Source organism: Lampetra fluviatilis, chromosome 3, assembly GCF_964198595.1.
Source record: "Lampetra fluviatilis chromosome 3, kcLamFluv1.1, whole genome shotgun sequence".
Lineage (NCBI taxonomy): Eukaryota > Metazoa > Chordata > Hyperoartia > Petromyzontiformes > Petromyzontidae > Lampetra > Lampetra fluviatilis.
The window spans coordinates 26,333,370-26,353,037 of NC_136277.1; positions in this window are offsets into that span (position 1 = coordinate 26,333,370).

Here is a 19,668-nt window from a genome sequence, read left to right on the forward strand (position 1 = left end):
AATGTGTTGAGGCAACTGTAGGTCAGTTGACTTAAATTGGGGATTATTTCAGCTGTAGCTAGCGGGCTGAGCTTTGGAAAATATTTCCCCTCATTGTTGCAGGGATGGTGGCGTTGGGGGGTCCTGGGAAAAATCCATGATAAATTGAGCTCTGGAGTAAAATGTTAAATTATAATACTGTGCTTTTAACCCGATTAACCGTTCATTTAACAAATTAAGTCAATGACTTTCTGAATTGCTGCAATGTTTTATATGGGTTACGATAGGGTTCATGGATGATTGAAACATTGCATTACATTTGAGATCATCACTTGCTGATGAGATCATCAGCAGCTGATGAGTCCGTCAAAATTTGCAACGAGAATTCGAATAGTCTCATGGTATCCAGTCTCATTGGTTTCATCTCATCATTGAATTACGAGGCCACGTTTTGAATGCGACATCAACAAAACCGTAACTGGGCCACATCCAACCCAAAAAAGCAATACCCATTGACAATAATGGTTAAATAGGCCATGGCTTACTGATGACTCATGAAAGTGAAAGTGACATAACTCCTGCCAATAACTTTACGAAAGCGATTGACGTAGGTGTGAAGCCACAATTTCAATGCTGAATGTTGGAATCTGTCCAAAACTTGGCTTGTTGACCAAATGCTACTGTGCATTCATCTGGAAAGCAGATAGGCCAATGGATTAAATGTTAACCTCCCAACATATGTTTTGTACAAACAACAGCAGAAAAGTACAGCAGTTGATGTACTTGGATGTCGATGTACTTTATTTGAACCAGGCATTAAGTTTTTCATGAAGCCAAATTATTCAAAGCATAGTAGTGGCAGTTTTTGCTTGAAAGAAAATATCGTAGGAGTGTTTATTTATTGAGATGGGGATTGAGAAAATGCACGAGCGAACGGATGCATTTCTAATGCTGACTGTTAGCAGGAAATTGCTGCCAAAGTCACTTTCCACCAACATCCAAAAATAATAGAGCTTCATGCAGTGGGGCTTTCAGAGGAAAACCTTTCGAATACTGACATTTTAGTCACCGATGCCATCAGTTGGCAGCGTCCCAGTACTGCATATACTTGGAAAATGTACCGTAAGTTCTGGGATGTGTTTTCGGGTTGTACCGCATGTTCTGAATTGAATTACCATACCGTAGCAATGGAAATTTCACCTAAGTGCCTCAGTACATTTTTTTGGCTCGGGGTATGTCTAAAATATTTGGCTAATTTAATATATATTAAGATTATTTTCGGATGTGGGAAAATCCAAATGAATGAGAAAAAACCCCGAAGAGAGAAGGCTGTTAGGTTGCAATGAGAACCAGGTTTCGAGGCCAGCCAAGGCAGATTTACCTTGTAACCCGGGTTCACCAATTGCATCTTGATTCAAAGTGAGAGATCTCCATGCAGTGGGAGAAACCAGAACACCAGAGGGACAAACATAAACAAATACTGTACAGGGAAACTTTCGTTCTTCAGAGCAAAGATAACAGTCAGAGAGAGAGACTGCACTTTGTGCCCTCAGGGTCTTACACCATTTTAAATAAACTTTACATATTATATATACAGTATTTTCAAAATTGTATTATTGTTATGATGAAGAATTCACAATATAGTGTTTTTGAGTTAGATCGCGTAAACCCCAAAAAAACTCTTATGGATGATATTGGTCGCGAAAGCCTACGTGTTAAATGATTTAGAGTTATTATGTATATCTCACATGATTGCGATGGATAGATATCTGGATTATAAGACGCACTTACCTCCCCCCCTCCGTATTTTAAAGCAAACGTTGACAGTGCATCTCATCATCTGGTTACCAGATTTGTATAACTTTAATAACACTGTGTGCAAGTTTGGGGTGCATTTTACTTTCCAGAGCATCTTATAATACGAATATGGTACGAATTCGTTCGTTTGTCCTGGTGAGGGTCGCGGCGGCAGCATGTTGAGTAGGGCGGTCCAGACCTCCCTTTCCCTGGCGACCGACTATAGCTCTACATAACTATACACTACTATATAATATTATACACTACTTTACACAATTATACACTACTATACACTACTCTAGCTCTTCCTGGGGAATTCCCAGGTGTTCCCAGGCCAGCAGCGTGTCCTGGGCCCGCTCTGGGGCAGTCGCCCAGTGGGACCGTAGAGTTCCAGGGGGAGTCTACCGGAGGGCATCCTTGCCAGGTGCCCGAAGCACCTCAACTGGCTCCTCTCGATCCGGAAGAGCAGCGGCTCGCCTCTGACGCTGTCCCGGATTACCGAACTCCTCGCCCGATCACGGAGAGTGAGCCCAGAAACCCTGCGGGAGAAACCTCATTTAGGCCCCTTGTACCTGCAATCCCTTCCTTTCGGTCATTACCCAACGCTCATGACCGTAGGTGAGCGTGGGAATGTAGATCGACCTGTCAACGGCGAGCTTTGTTTGAGAACTCAGCTCCCGCTTCACGACCACGGAACGGTAGTGAAGCCGCACCGATCCGCCGGCCGATTTCCCGCTCCCACTTACAATCACTCGCGAAAGAGACCCCAAGGTGCAACTCCGGTAAGGGCAGCTGTTAATCCCCTCACCTGGAGAGAACAATTCACCGACTCCCGGGAGTGAACCATGACCTCAGATTTGGAGGTGCTGATCTTCATCCCAGCCGATTCACACTCGGCATCAAACCGTTCGAGCGGAGTGGAGACAAGACGCACCCTTGGCGGAGTTTTAAATATGTGCTGTTGATGAATGTGCTGATTTTGTCTGTTTGTCCTTAAGCACCACTGCCAACGCAGTCCCTCAACGTTTTGTTTCGCTTTAGGGGCAGCTTTACATGTGAGATGTAATTCATGTATTGACAAAAGCCATTCATCCCACCATCATTTGGCAGAATGATGGGAGTGTTTGAGAAAAATATCTGTGGAAATAATCCCAATAATTCATCCAAATGCCTTGGGCCACTTGTAAAACACATTCTAATGCAGTTTGCATTCCTCGGGGCATAATGATCCACGCTTATGGGACGAGGGCAGAAACGAGGCAAGGCCAGAGAGAAATGTTGACTCTCCCCTCAAATCGCTGTAATTTAAAAAAAATTCAGACAAATACCGTTTACTGTATACTCCAAATTAAAAGATGCACTTCATTCCCCTGTACTTTGAAGCAATAGTTGGGGGTGCATCTTATATTCTAATACATTTATGTGTGTGTATGACCAGACTTGTATAAAATTCACACCGGGCTCAAATGTGCGGTCCTTTTTACTTTCTGGAGAGTTTTATCATTATAACAATACGGTGATGATATTACACTTGGTATGGCGGTGAAGGGGCATTGGCAGCGCATTGGTTAGTGCACTGCCCTATGAACTGGGTAATTCTGGGCGATGGCAAATATCAGTGGCAAGTAATAACTGATATGTCAACCGGTCCCATCCCACACCCCACTTCTCAGCAACCTGCACTGGCCAGCACGGTGAATATGACGATCGTGCAGCATTGATTTGAACAATGGCTGTAAATATTAACAGTCAAGGAAAGTAAGAAGTGGCCTTGGGCAGGACAAACTGCTAAAAGTGGATGCTTGGCCCTTGGATGAGACCAATCACGAAGTGGCAGCCATACTAGGGGGCCGTCCATAAATGACGTCACGCGATTTTAGACAATTTTTGACCCCCCCCCCTCGTCACACGGCGTCACAAAAAGTCAGACCCCCCCTCAAATTTGACGTCACAAAGCTATGCCCCCCCCCAAAAAATGTAAACATGCTTCAAATCGCTTTAAACTATTGTCATTGTAGTGCGTATTTAATGTGCCGCTGCACTCTGATGTTGTGGGAGAAAACATATATTAAAAAGTATATTTAATTAAGTAGAACGTATTTAAAGTTGCGCATTTTGATATGACGTCACGTTTCTAACCCCACCCCCCCTCATCACACATCGTCACAAATGTCTGACCCCCCCCGGTAGGTGCATGACGTCATTTATGGACGGCCCCCATCAACTCGTGTGCGGGAGTAAAAATGATCGTAACGTGGGTAATGGTCACAGCATGGAGAGGCCCTCGTCCACCAGTGAATTTACCTAAAACAATACAAATGATTACATGATCTAAAATTAGTTTACATTACAAAACGTGCTTCACATGTATTTGGCTCGTGCTATTATTGATTGCATATTTGCTCTACATTTCGGAAAGGTGGCAATGTTTTAGTAAACCTCATTTTGATCAGCAGATGGCAGTGGAGGCCAAGCACAACTCCATAAGCCAACGTGTGATGGTGAACTAAAAGGCACAGCGCACTGGTGGCAAAGAAAATAGAAATGTAAACTCTGCGCTGACACAATGTCCCATTGTGCTGCACATGCTCTAGGGGAATTAATATTCGCTGAGAAAGAAAAACAAGACAATCAAAGGAGAGCTATTGTACAAAATGTTAACTATTTTGTTTTCCCCCTTTTTGTGCGCTGTATATTGATTCCCTTGGTTTTTTTTTCGTCAGAAAATGCTGATGCAGAAACTTGAGATACAATACTACACTTTGTTAAATGACCTCTTGCCAGGGACACAGACAGCCTCATGCACACGGGTATATTTTACAGTCTGGAGCAAACCGAAAGCGGCGTGGAACTTCAGGGCTCCAGAATGTACCACGGTGACCCAAAAGTGGACTAACAGCAGTGCACGCTCTTAAAACATTTGTTTGATAGCTTACTGGAAATGTTTTTAACAGCCGTGGCGTACAAGCTGCTGGTTGTTACTTTTCAGTATGAACTGGGTCTACTGGACATCTGTGAAATAGAGCTTTATAGCTCACCGGATTCCTTCAGTATAAATAAATATTCGAATTCTAATAAGCACACGTAATATGTACACAGTTCTCATTAAAAAGCAACATGCTTACACGGTTGTCTCCGTACAGTGCTAAATAAGTTAAACGTACATACGTTACTCTGATGGAGGAGAAGAGAAGGGCAACTTCTGACGCATGCACACTGCTTGCTCCACGTGGCTTTGATCTGCCAAGAAAACCGTACCCCTCGTGCACAAGTGGAACATTAAAGATGACCTACAGTGTGACAGCGGTCACCCGAACCAAACAATGGATCATATCGCGAACAACTTCATTCTACCGCTGCTCTCTGGCAGACCGGACAGTATTAGTCGCGCCACTCCCGAAGCTGTCACGTGGCTCACAAATCTAAACCTGGATGTATAATTTACACACACTTGCCATACGCTAGAAGAAAGATTGGGATGCATGCACACCTGGTCTTGTTCCCAGGGGTTGCTCTGATATCCAGCGTCTGCTCGACCTGACAGAAAATATTAAGGAAATACAGTCCTGTAAAAAAAACATATCTTCTGCAGTAATTATCTGATGCACGAGGTGTGCTGCTCTGCAAGATTGTTCATTGATTTCATAATCTCATAATGCACTTCCAAGATCACAACATGAATACATTTTGATAAAAAAAAACAATGACAGAAAGATGAAAATGAACAAAATAATCCCGATGTTGTCAAAATCTCCGTGTTATATATTCCCGTGTCCAAAAATCCAGTTCGTCTCTTTGCCTTTAAAAGGACTATTGTTACAGAATGTGACCCATATGGCTACTTTTGCCAAGATGTCAAACACTGTTATTTCCGCTGTGAATTTACGCGGAAAGTTTAAAAACATTGAATGTTTTATGGAATGCTACCCTAGCTCTAATTTTGGCAGAAACTTTATTAAATATTCAAGCTGAAATGCATGTTTCTCTTTTTTAAATTGAGAAATAAGGTTATTATGGTGCTTATATATACTGTAGTAACATTTATTTATTTCAAATTTCTGTAGTTATGAATAATTTTAAAAGTATGTACATTGCTGTTAACCACATAATACAGTTAAACCACAAGTATGCAGTCTGTAACTTGAAATAAAAAGTTAAAATGTTGGTACCCACTAAGTTATCATCATAAGCCATGATACATCCATTGTTCGGATGAAGGACTCCCCAAGTTCTCATTGCTAAAAAAATAATTGTTAAAGTTTTAGTTTCGATTTTATTGAATCGCACTCCACGAAGTAAATGAAACAATCAAAGTTTAAAAGTACACAGAACGTTTGAGATATTCGTTTTGGAACGTATGCTGTGAGACAAAAAGAGAAACACAAGTAAATAAATAAAGTAAAACTTAAGTTAAAGACGTCAAATTGACTGTTTTAGAAAAGTAAGTGGGGTTGGGCTGGACACATCGCTAGAAGGGATGACGATGGTCGATGACGAATGACCGAGTGGCAGCCGAAAGATGGAACGCGTCCAAGGCGTCTACCAAGGAGATGGAGCGGGTCATAGCGACTCGTACGTGTGGTGCTGTGTGGATTATTGGATCGCAGGAACATGAGACATGGCGACAGCTTGAAGTCCTTGACAGCACAGCGGATTGACGATTGGTTGATGACGAAGATGATGAATTTTCAAAACAGCATTCTTGGTGCCTGACAGGCAGGTGTTCACACCCAGCAAGATTGTACCTGGTCGGAGTATTTCCTGAATTTAATTGGTGATGGAGAGGCAAGCAAAGGAGAAAACACGTTTGAGTTTGAGTGTAATTCACCGCAGATATGGAGACATTAAATCAACTCGTGTGTAAGATGGGTTGTGGCATCGGATGACTGTGAGGGATGATGGTGGTGGCATGGATAGGCTTTCATCTAGCAGTGGATAAACCATGGTTGATGATTATTATGATGAAATCAATATTCTTTAAACTCAGCTGAGAGCCAATTGAGACCTTTTTAAAACAGAATAAAAGTTATGTTTACATTTTCGAGCACTGCCTAAGTGATAGCATATTACTCTTTCAGCTAAATGAGTTAAAGCAGAAAACATCCGTTGTAAAATACTATTCCGCCCTTAATAATTAAGAGTGTTGTGTTTGAATAGAGAATGTGATCATCCTCGTGTTTTCGTTAGATGTCTTTCCCATGCAATGGTTGTGTTTATTTATTTTTTAAAGTAGAAAACAGCATTTACTTTTGTATTTACAGAAAACTAAAATTATCCCCATTGCCATTTTTCATAATTCCGTGTGTGCGTGCCCACATCATGTAATGTATGTGCACAATGCAACATTCGTTTTATTTTCAAATGTGAAGTTAAAAACTCAATGCGCATTTATATTCCGTTGACCGCCTGGTGGCGCTATTGCACTAGAGAGAAGCATTTCCGCGACAATTCTATCAACGTGGACATTCGCAAGCTTACATATATCTTGCACCAAAACATAATTATTATCCTTTCGCCGGAAGAAAAAAAACGCAAATGTCGCGCGAACTAAATTCAGGGCCGATGTGGAGATACTAAAGGGGTGAGAAGCTGAGTTGAGAGGGAGCACTTTTACCAACGTCACACAGAAAATGCAGACACCAAAAGGGCTCTTGTGCAGGCATCGTGAGAGATGGCAACAGTTTGGGGGAGGGCTTCGTCAACAGCGGATTGATCAAGACCACTGATGGTCGAAGCGTTCGCGTGAATGTAAAGCCAAAAGCCACGTCGTTAAATAAACTGCTTTGGTAATTCCCTTTGGATATCTGCACAATTTAAAATGTGTAACACTGAAGTTTTACAGAAACAAGTGTGCATGAAGGTCTTACAAGTTTTTAAAAAATATGTTGTTATTTTTCTGAAATGTTGTTTAGAAAATGTTCTTCTAATGTGCTTTGAAACAGTTCTCATTAACCACAATTATTTGGGAATGTTATTTTGATATAAATAAAAGCACTCCTAGTGGCAGATAGTGACTTCACTCTGCGTGGTCCACGATAAGTCGGTAGAGACGGTCCCAAGCAGCGTTTATTGTGAGGTATTCAGAATATCATTGAAAAATCACAAACAAACCCGATTAAAGTCCACTGGACGGCTCTTGACAACATTCCAGTAGCAATAACGCTAATAATTGCACATACCACTACAGTGCGTTACCTGCCAATACTGTGCATTCATCATTCTTTTATTTATTTGATACCCTGGGATTGAATCGGTTCAAGGCAAATCCTAGACGTGTCAGATGTAACTAACACAGTTAATTTGAAGCCTGCTCGGCTACTGCTGAAGTAAACTGCTGACATTTTGCATTATCCCACTTTGGAAACAAAGACGAGAATCACTGAGCATTTGCAACAGCAGGATGCGTGCCAATTGAAATGCAATTTCTTGACCCAGTCCTGTGTAATAGTACCGCGCTGTGTAAGTGTTCGCGCACTGGTCGCCGGTCCATTTTTGCGACCAATGCGCCCGCACTGGGCACAAGCGATTTAAATATGTACATCCCACAGTCTATCATACGTGTCGTGGGGTAAAATGTGGGCACTCCCATCTATGTCGAGACATCTGGTCAGCGTTGAATAGTAGGCCAATATTCCCGTTGACGATAGAGGCCCCTTATGTTAGCAGTGGCGTGAGCAAGCAATTGCAGGCCTGCACCTTTAACTCTTTATTTTATGATTATTTATTTAAGCAGGTAAGGCCCACTGAGCTTTGTAGCTCTTTTTCAGATGCGACCAGGCCACAAATGATAGCTCAACGAAGTGGCTTACCATGTGGAAATGTATACCAGCCAAAGACTCTGAACGCATCATTCTAAATGTGGAGGAGAAAACCGGTGGACCTGGAGAAAAAATCCACGTGACCACGTGGAGAGAGACATGCAAACGCCAAATATAGAGCAGGCGTCAGGCTTGTGATTGAATCCACGACCTTTAATCGTATTATCCCAAAAAATATTGTTGGCACTTTACTGTTACAATTCAATGTCTCCTAAATATGTTGTAGTAGGCGGCTGTTGGATAACAAGCTCAAATTACAATGCACTAAATCAAGATTCATGCTGCAATGTTGTCCACCTATAATGTAAAAGCAGTGTATTTCATACAATGCGTTTCTCTTATTATATGTTTTTACCTCGCATCAACGTGGAAGAGTAGACCAAATACCTTTCACAGGAGCTCTCTAGAGCTCCCTCTAGTTGATGCCCTTCCATCAGCAATTGTAGAGCTGCACCTGTGCATGTTTACCTCATGCATTTTATTCTTGTGAATCGTATTATGTTGCTTTCTTCTCTAGTCACAAGGAGTGGTTGTTTGTGAAATGCCATCTCTTCACTCTGAAATGCATATGAAGTTATCAATAAAACACTGCATGCAAGAACACAATTGTTCAAGTTATCCCAGGTGATTTGTTAGGGACCATGAAAGTAAGAACTCTGCCCCTAAAACTTTAAAAGTTTAATGCGATTTGATCAATTTTGTTACAAAATTCCTTACGCTCCTGGATATTTATTTAGTCAGCTGTCATGCATAATTGACGCTGCTCGAGCATCCCACTCAGGGATTGTACATCTATAGGGGTTCGTTTTTTTTACTTTAAACTTTAATAAAAATTATTTAGCTTTTTTTTCTGCAGGCGATACTTTAATCAACTTCTAAATTTTGCCTAGTATACCGTGTGAAAAATGTACTCTTGCCTTCGTTTTACATTTTTCACACGCTATGATTATGTTGAAAATGAAAAGTGCAGTTGCACATCGTTAAACATTGTCAAATACTGTACTCTGAAGATGTAACTTCTGAAAAACGTTAGCTTCTCCATAAAATATATGAAACTTATTTAGCTGTGTTATCTAATTGTATGTTCACTTATTTCATAATGCGACTGGATGATCCCTTCCCAAGCCATAATTCATTTCCTGCACGAGCTGGCCGATCACTCCATCCCCACTGTGGTCGTCCTCTCGTGCGACTTCCCTTCTTTGGCTGCCGTTCCATCATCGGTGTTGTTCATCTGTAGAAATCACTGGGAGCTGTAGTGGGAATCAAACCTGCACACGTGCTGACCACGGAGATATTGCGGAGCCATCGATGTTTCGTGAAAGCAAATAAAAGCAGCGATTGTTTTTTTTTTACACTAAGAGATGATGAATGCAAGGCAGACATCTATCTTAATCTAAACTATTTTTTTTATTTTACCAGATAAGCCCCACTGAAATATTAAGCTCATTTTGAGATTCTACCTGGCCACAAATGATAGCTCAACGAAGTGGCTTATTATGTGGACATTTATAGCAACCAAATACTCTAAACGCATGTTCATTCTAAATGTGGAGGGGAAAACCGGAGGACACGGAGAAAAATCCACGCGGCCACAGACGTTCAGGGTCGAGCTCGAACCCACAACCTCCTGTATACCATGCGAAGTAGTTAACATCTCGCCACTGCGGCGCCTCATATTGTGGTAGGACATTGTGCTTTGGGTGGTGGAATGGAACTGATCCGCTTTGTGCACCGGATTTTTCCTCGGAACTTGTTGGTCTCTTTGGCCTCACTGGCTCTCGTGTCCATGTGCTGTGTGTTTGCTTGTCTTGTGTCCTTTCTCCCACGTTTCCCCCACCTTCGTTGCCATGTTAGTGGACATATCTCTTTTCCCCAACCATGGTCCTGTCTCTACTGCGAATATGCCTATACTTTTGATTTGCAGCTGCAAGTGCTTAACAATTTTCTAAACCATCACCCATATACTAGCCACCATCGCTTCTGGCAGTGTGACCTGCCCAAACTCACTTACTTTCTCTGAACAGTTCACATGATGTCACTGATTCCTGTTGTTTCCTGATCCGTGTGATCCTCTTTTCTGTCTATCAGTGTAATTTCAAGAATGCATCTCACCAAGCTTCTGGTAAACTTTTGAAATGTTATTCCATTTTATTTTGTCAGTGTCCACGTTTCGGATCCATATGTCACAGCGGGTGATATGATATCAGTGATTGAAACTTTCGTCAGGCACATTCTTTGCTGCGATTCGTAATCAAAATTCGTTTTTTTCCAAAAACACTCTAACCCTTGTGTTGTTTACGTCTTCATGACATACATTTGATGCCGATCCACCGCGAATGGAACTCGGGTCTTTGTGTTCACAGCGCAGTGTGTGAACCGATGAACTCTGAATATTGGAATCTTGATGAAATTATATTGACCTCCATTGATAAATTCTAGACAGTCGAAACGTGTTCTCGATTTTAAAACTGAGCAGAAAAATCAACAAAAATCAGGCACAAATACAACATTTCTGATAATCCGAGACACACGTTGGTTTCGGATGTATCTGAATATATGACATTGTAGGATGTGGCTTCACTTTCAAGGCATCATCCGCGTACATTTCTCCCCATTAGTGCCACCACACGACGCCGTGCTGTCGGATGTCACGTGCCTTCAATTTCTCAAAATACAAAAGTATTTACATTCAATGAGAAACTTTATGTAAATTATGTAAAAGCAATCATTCACGTTAAAATGCATTTCAATGTTTTCACTGAGTGTGAAAACAATAAAAGTTACTTAAATATCATATCTTTAAATTTAAAAATGACGATACGGAAGACCCGCTATTGTTGCAAAAATGTCTAAAGTTCGATGTCTGAAAAAGATAAGGCGAAACTATTCCGTACTATGCAGTATACAATATCAACATTAATCAAGTCCTTGCCACATATCTATTGACACATTTTTTCATGACATACCTGTGATAAATGCAAGCAGTAGATGTAAACGCATTGTAATATTTGATCAACATTAGCATCCTCATTATAGCGAAGTAAATCCGATGCAATTTCTTATTCAGATAAAATGTGATCGGTTTACACACTTCATTTTCAATGCTGAGACAGCTCACATCTTTTCCGCAATGTGACAACAGTGGCATGGTATTCATCAGGATACGTGAAATTTGTGTGCGCTTCATTTTAAGTGGCTTTTATTACTTAAGGGACGTTTTACTACCTGTCAGCTTCACTCTCTGTCAAATTGAGGCTTCATTTACACACAACATTAGAGGGTAAAAAAAAAATGTTTCCGCATGCAAAAAATATTCACCAAAAATGATTCGCATCGCTTTCATATTACTGGGTACTTCTGCATCATCTTTTACAAAAAATATATTTATTATAATATATATATTGCCCTCCTCCTTTGATAAATGCAAGCTAAGCAATGGTGTGTTTTAGGGTTATATATCTTTTTTTATTCGACGAAGCAAAGCGGGTTTTTCGTCATGTCGGTCGTTATCATGGACGACTCGAATGATCACCGCAATACATCCAGCATGGGTTTTTTTATCTGCACTCTTACCTTTTGTGTTTACACCCAGTAGTTACGTGAACACCAAACGCAAAAACCTCCTCCTTTATTACGCACTTTAAAACAACCTCGTTATTCATTGACAATCTTAGCCACTCTTTCTGTGCGGCGTCTTGAGATGCGGTCACATTTAGGCGCCGCATAAATCCAAGTTGTATTGTGTGACCATAAACTCGCTCAAAGCATCAATTTCCACAGTTAAATATTTTTGCTGCGCTACAGAGGGAGGAGAGAGTGAGGGAGGCGGGGGGGGGGCGGCAAGGAACATCGGTTTTTCACGTCGCAGATGCAAAAACCAAGAATTAGGATCGCATAGTTCGCTGTACCCTTGGGCTGACTTGCAACACGGGGAGGTCGGATTGAGCCCGGCCACTGCCTTGTACAAACAGACTGTGCCTTGCACTCCCCACAGCGTCTTTGGACGCAGACACAGACTAAACATGCGCAAGGTCGGGGGCTGGTTGGTGGGGGGGGCGCTGCTGGTGTGCCCCACTCATTTCCTACCTCACAGGTCGCCAAGCTGAATGTGACTCGCACGCACCCCACCAGTCCCGACTCTCTCCCCCACCACCACCACCTCGGCAGACCGCCCACAGACATGACTCACTGCGCAGAGGGTGAAAGGGGGACAGCTGAGAAGAGAACAGAATGTCCCAATGGCACTGGACAAGAACATCTGATGATTTCCCTAACCTTGCTGCGATTGCCCACTCCAGTGATGTCACGATATCTACCTACTTGGCTGAATAGCTTTCAAAGAGAATACGTCAGTTACAAATGTAATCCCAACAAGATAGATATCGGATGATTATCAAGATAGGTAGGTGGGTGGATGTTATATCGAGTGAACATCGAACAAAGCCGGTCACCGCATCGTGCGCTTTCAGATGCGCTTCTGCGGCCGTCTGGAACGCTCTTCCTTCCGATATTAGGAAGCCACTGGAGCTATGCACTTTTCAAACGAAATTGAAAACTCATTTTTTTCGAACTGCTTTTTGTGCTTAGTTTGTTGTCCTTCCCCTGCACTTACGATTAGCACGGTTGGCTACGTACGATGCGAAAGAAGTTCATGCATGGCCGAATAGCTTTTTAAAGAGTATAAATCGGTTCAACATTCATTCTGAAGATAAATATCAGATCATTAGCAAGATAGATAGGTGGAGGTAATTTATACTAGTAAAATTTACCGTTTATGTTTTTTTATGAGGTTAGAATTATTTGTTTTTGTATTAAAAACCGGAAAATCTAAATCACATATTGTGGTAGAAATCTTGCTGCAACTGAATCAAGTCCTCCTTAGATGTTGTAACCGTGCAGTATGTTAATGGCCATTTTCATTTCAAAGATCGTTTTTTCGAGTCGTTAATTGGTAACAGGAGATTTGTATACATTTAAATGCAAGTTTAGAATTCTTTCATTTGGCATCACCATCCACGCCTGATGGCTCTTTTGGGAACACAATTATAGATTACAATTTTATTCAAAGAGTGATTTGAAATGTTAATATTAAGGGCATACATTCCACAAGGTTTTCAAATGGTTGCCTGTAAAACAAAATGTGCATATTTTCTTATTTTACGTTTCTAAAAGGCAACTTGTGTCATTATTTTAACACGGTGCAATTATCTTTGTACCAACATTGTCAATTATTTTTTTTAGCGAATGCAAGGCTGTATATTTAACCTTTTTACTGTAAAGGGGACACCAAGGTTATTTGTGCCAGAATTTGCAAATTATTACACTCGGAGGATTAACATTACCATATTTGCACACATTGTAAGTTTTCTGTCAGAATGAAAGTATTTTTTTTTGACAAGGATAGCACTATTTACTATATAGAGTGTATACTTATACTCATTAGCAATGTGTCATAAGATTAATGGTGTGCAGACAATGGGGGTGGCGGTGGGGGGGTAGAGAATACCCACGAAAATAACTTTACTGTAATTCAACTTTTGTTGTATCCCTGGACGTGCTCTTTGCACCAGAGGACATTATTAAGTATGTTCTAAAAAAATAACCTGTTCCCTACAACCCATCCGAAAAAGACAAAAGCTCAGCTGTCAATCACGGCCAGGAGGGAATGTGTTAGGAGAACGCCGGCGAAATATGTAACGCGGAGACGGTCGCACGGACACACACGTGTTTGCTCCCGAGAGCCCACAATTCTGCCTGCTCTCCTCACAACCCTGATGCAAAATGCAGTGGGCAGCTTGTAAATGTTTCAGCGCTTATTGAACGGGGTTGGGGGGGGGGTAAGGTTTTTTTTTATATGCCCCGCTCCCTTTCCAACATTATGCGGGTTTGCCTGTCACCGCAGCTGGGCCTCGGGAGGGATTGAAGATTGGGACACATGCAACGGCCACCCGCCAGCGCAGGGACTCCTGGATGCTGTCGTCCTTTCTTTTCGCGTTGAAATTTTAACAGAGTTATTTTATTCAGACCGCTGCTTCGGCAAGACGAGGGGAATCCTCGAGGGTGCATGAAAGAGACCTTTCCGTCATTTCTTTAGGAATTTTTAACGAAACCGTATAATTGTGAACAAAGATATACGGCGGATACATAATCAACGTGCACCTACACTCATTGGTATCTCCAAAAAGAACCGTTGCAAAGTATCGTCTAAGTAATGGAAACACTTTCATAGTGTTTGTTCATGGAATTAACGAAAGCATTAACATAATTAGCGACCTGCTTCAAGGCAACTCTATTTCATGGCTGCCATCATTACCTAAACAAGCATTTCTTATGTGGACATCTATAGATGTTTAAAAACGTAATGTTTACCTTGATGACTTCATAACATGCCTACAAAAGTAAGCTATTTCACACCCTTATCCCTTGAGAAAGTCACAATGATTTGCTTAGCTGTGCTGGTTGGGTTGCGTGAACCTACTTGAAAAATGCTGGTTAGCTCAATAACTTGATGTAAATCCATAATTTTGAGTGGGGTTTTTCTTTGAATGAGGTGAGATCGTTAGAGTATGGTGCCTTAAAGGTACATGCACCCTCAGTCCTAGGTGCTTGTTGAACAATGTGCGGTGAATTTAAAACTACTGTAATGTCATCTGCTTTAATAAAAAAAGTAAACATTCGAAAAAAGTGTTCGCCATCCTGGCAATCCTAATACAAATGACGAAACTCACAAATGCCAATACTGTCCTTGGTGGATTGATGGCAACAGAGCCCCTGTGAGACATTCTTTGTAAATATATGTTCACGTAGCAAAAGCCCTTACTGTTTTTTGTCCTCTAGAGTAGTTGATGCTAAGGTCATGGTCACACATCGGCTAATATACTCTCATTGATGCTTTGTGTAGTCTTTAAAAAAATACTAATGATAGTAATTTTCAATCCACTGCTGGATGAAGGCCTCGATCATGGTCATTTCACCATACTTCACCATTATGGTCAGTGTGGGTGAATGAAGGTGGAGTAGGGGGAGCAGCAGGACCAGTTTAGATACTCGCCGCTGGTGTCGGCCGTGGCCAGAAATCATTCTCAGGTCACCACGTCCGTAGCACAATGTGATAACCACCACACACTGTGATAACCACCACACACTGTGATAACCACCGCACAATGTGATAACCACCACACACTGTGATAACCACCGCACACTGTGATAACCACCACACAATGTGATAACCACCACACAATGTGATAACCACCACACAATGTGATAACCACCACACAATGTGATAACCATCACACAATGTGATAACCACCACACAATGTGATAACCACCGCACAATGTGATAACCATCGCACAATATGATAACCACCACACAATGTGATAACCACCACACAATGTGATAACCACCACACAATGTGATAACCATCGCACAATGTGATAACCACCACACAATGTGATAACCACCACACAATGTGATAACCACCACACAATGTGATAACCACCACACAATGTGATAACCACCACACAATGTGATAACCACCACACAATGTGATAACCACCACACAATGTGATAACCACCACACAATGTGATAACCACCACACAATGTGATAACCAACACACAATGTGATAACCACCACACAATGTGATAACCACCACACAATGTGATAACCATCGCACAATATGATAACCACCACACAATGTGATAACCACCGCACAATGTGATAACCACCACACAATGTGATAACCACCACACAATGTGATAACCATCGCACAATATGATAACCACCACACAATGTGATAACCATCGCACACTGTGATAACCACCGCACAATGTGATAACCACCACACAATGTGATAACCACCACACAATGTGATAACCACCGCACACTGTGATAACCACCACACAATGTGATAACCACCACACAATGTGATAACCACCACACAATGTGATAACCACCGCACACTGTGATAACCACCACACAATGTGATAACCACCACACAATGTGATAACCACCACACAATGTGATAACCACCACACAATGTGATAACCACCACACAATGTGATAACCACCGCACAATGTGATAACCACCGCACACTGTGATAACCACCACACACTGTGATAACCACCACACACTGTGATAACCACCACACAATGTGATAACCACCGCACACTGTGATAACCACCACACAATGTGATAACCACCACACAATGTGATAACCACCACACAATGTGATAACCACCGCACACTGTGATAACCACCACACAATGTGATAACCACCACACAATGTGATAACCACCGCACACTGTGATAACCACCACACAATGTGATAACCACCACACAATGTGATAACCACCACACAATGTGATAACCACCACACACTGTGATAACCACCACACAATGTGATAACCACCACACACTGTGATAACCACCGCACAATGTGATAACCACCACACAATGTGATAACCACCACACACTGTGATAACCACCGCACAATGTGATAACCACCGCACAATGTGATAACCACCGCACACTGTGATAACCACCACACACTGTGATAACCACCACACAATGTGATAACCACCGCACACTGTGATAACCACCGCACAATGTGATAACCACCGCACACTGTGATAACCACCACACACTGTGATAACCACCGCACAATGTGATAACCACCACACAATGTGATAACCACCACACAATGTGATAACCACCACACAATGTGATAACCACCGCACACTGTGATAACCACCACACAATGTGATAACCACCACACAATGTGATAACCACCGCACACTGTGATAACCACCACACAATGTGATAACCACCGCACACTGTGATAACCACCACACAATGTGATAACCACCGCACAATGTGATAACCACCACACAATGTGATAACCACCGCACACTGTGATAACCACCACACAATGTGATAACCACCGCACAATGTGATAACCACCACACAATGTGATAACCACCGCACACTGTGATAACCACCGCACAATGTGATAACCACCACACAATGTGATAACCACCACACAATGTGATAACCACCGCACAATGTGATAACCACCACACAATGTGATAACCACCACACACTGTGATAACCACCGCACAATGTGATAACCACCACACAATGTGATAACCACCACACACTGTGATAACCACCGCACAATGTGATAACCACCACACACTGTGATAACCACCGCACACTGTGATAACCACCACACACTGTGATAACCACCACACACTGTGATAACCACCGCACAATGTGATAACCACCACACAATGTGATAACCACCACACAATGTGATAACCACCGCACAATGTGATAACCACCACACACTGTGATAACCATCACACAATGTGATAACCACCACACACTGTGATAACCACCACACAATGTGATAACCACCGCACAATGTGATAACCACCACACAATGTGATAACCACCGCACACTGTGATAACCACCGCACAATGTGATAACCACCGCACAATGTGATAACCACCGCACAATGTGATAACCACCGCACACTGTGATAACCACCACACAATGTGATAACCACCGCACAATGTGATAACCACCACACAATGTGATAACCACCGCACAATGTGATAACCACCGCACACTGTGATAACCACCGCACAATGTGATAACCACCGCACACTGTGATAACCACCGCACACTGTGATAACCACCACACAATGTGATAACCACCGCACAATGTGATAACCACCACACACTGTGATAACCACCGCACACTGTGATAACCACCGCACAATGTGATAACCACCGCACACTGTGATAACCACCGCACACTGTGATAACCACCACACAATGTGATAACCACCGCACAATGTGATAACCACCACACAATGTGATAACCACCGCACAATGTGATAACCACCGCACACTGTGATAACCACCGCACAATGTGATAACCACCGCACACTGTGATAACCACCGCACACTGTGATAACCACCACACAATGTGATAACCACCGCACAATGTGATAACCACCACACACTGTGATAACCACCGCACACTGTGATAACCACCGCACAATGTGATAACCACCACACAATGTGATAACCACCGCACACTGTGATAACCACCGCACAATGTGATAACCATCACACAATGTGATAACCACCACACAATGTGATAACCACCACACACTGTGATAACCACCGCACAATGTGATAACCATCACACAATGTGATAACCACCACACAATGTGATAACCACCACACAATGTGATAACCACCGCACACTGTGATAACCACCGCACAATGTGATAACCATCACACAATGTGATAACCACCACACACTGTGATAACCACCGCACACTGTGATAACCACCGCACACTGTGATAACCACCGCACACTGTGATAACCACCACACACTGTGATAACCACCGCACACTGTGATAACCACCGCACAATGTGATAACCACCGCACACTGTGATAACCACCGCACACTGTGATAACCACCGCACACTGTGATAACCACCGCACACTGTGATAACCACCGCACACTGTGATAACCACCGCACACTGTGATAACCACCGCACACTGTGATAACCACCACACAATGTGATAACCACCGCACACTGTGATAACCACCGCACACTGTGATAACCACCGCACACTGTGATAACCACCACACACTGTGATAACCACCGCACACTGTGATAACCACCGCACACTGTGATAACCACCACACAATGTGATAACCACCGCACACTGTGATAACCACCGCACAATGTGATAACCACCGCACACTGTGATAACCACCGCACACTGTGATAACCACCGCACACTGTGATAACCACCACACAATGTGATAACCACCGCACACTGTGATAACCACCGCACAATGTGATAACCATCACACAATGTGATAACCACCACACAATGTGATAACCACCGCACACTGTGATAACCACCGCACAATGTGATAACCATCACACAATGTGATAACCATCACACAATGTGATAACCACCACACAATGTGATAACCACCGCACAATGTGATAACCATCACACAATGTGATAACCAC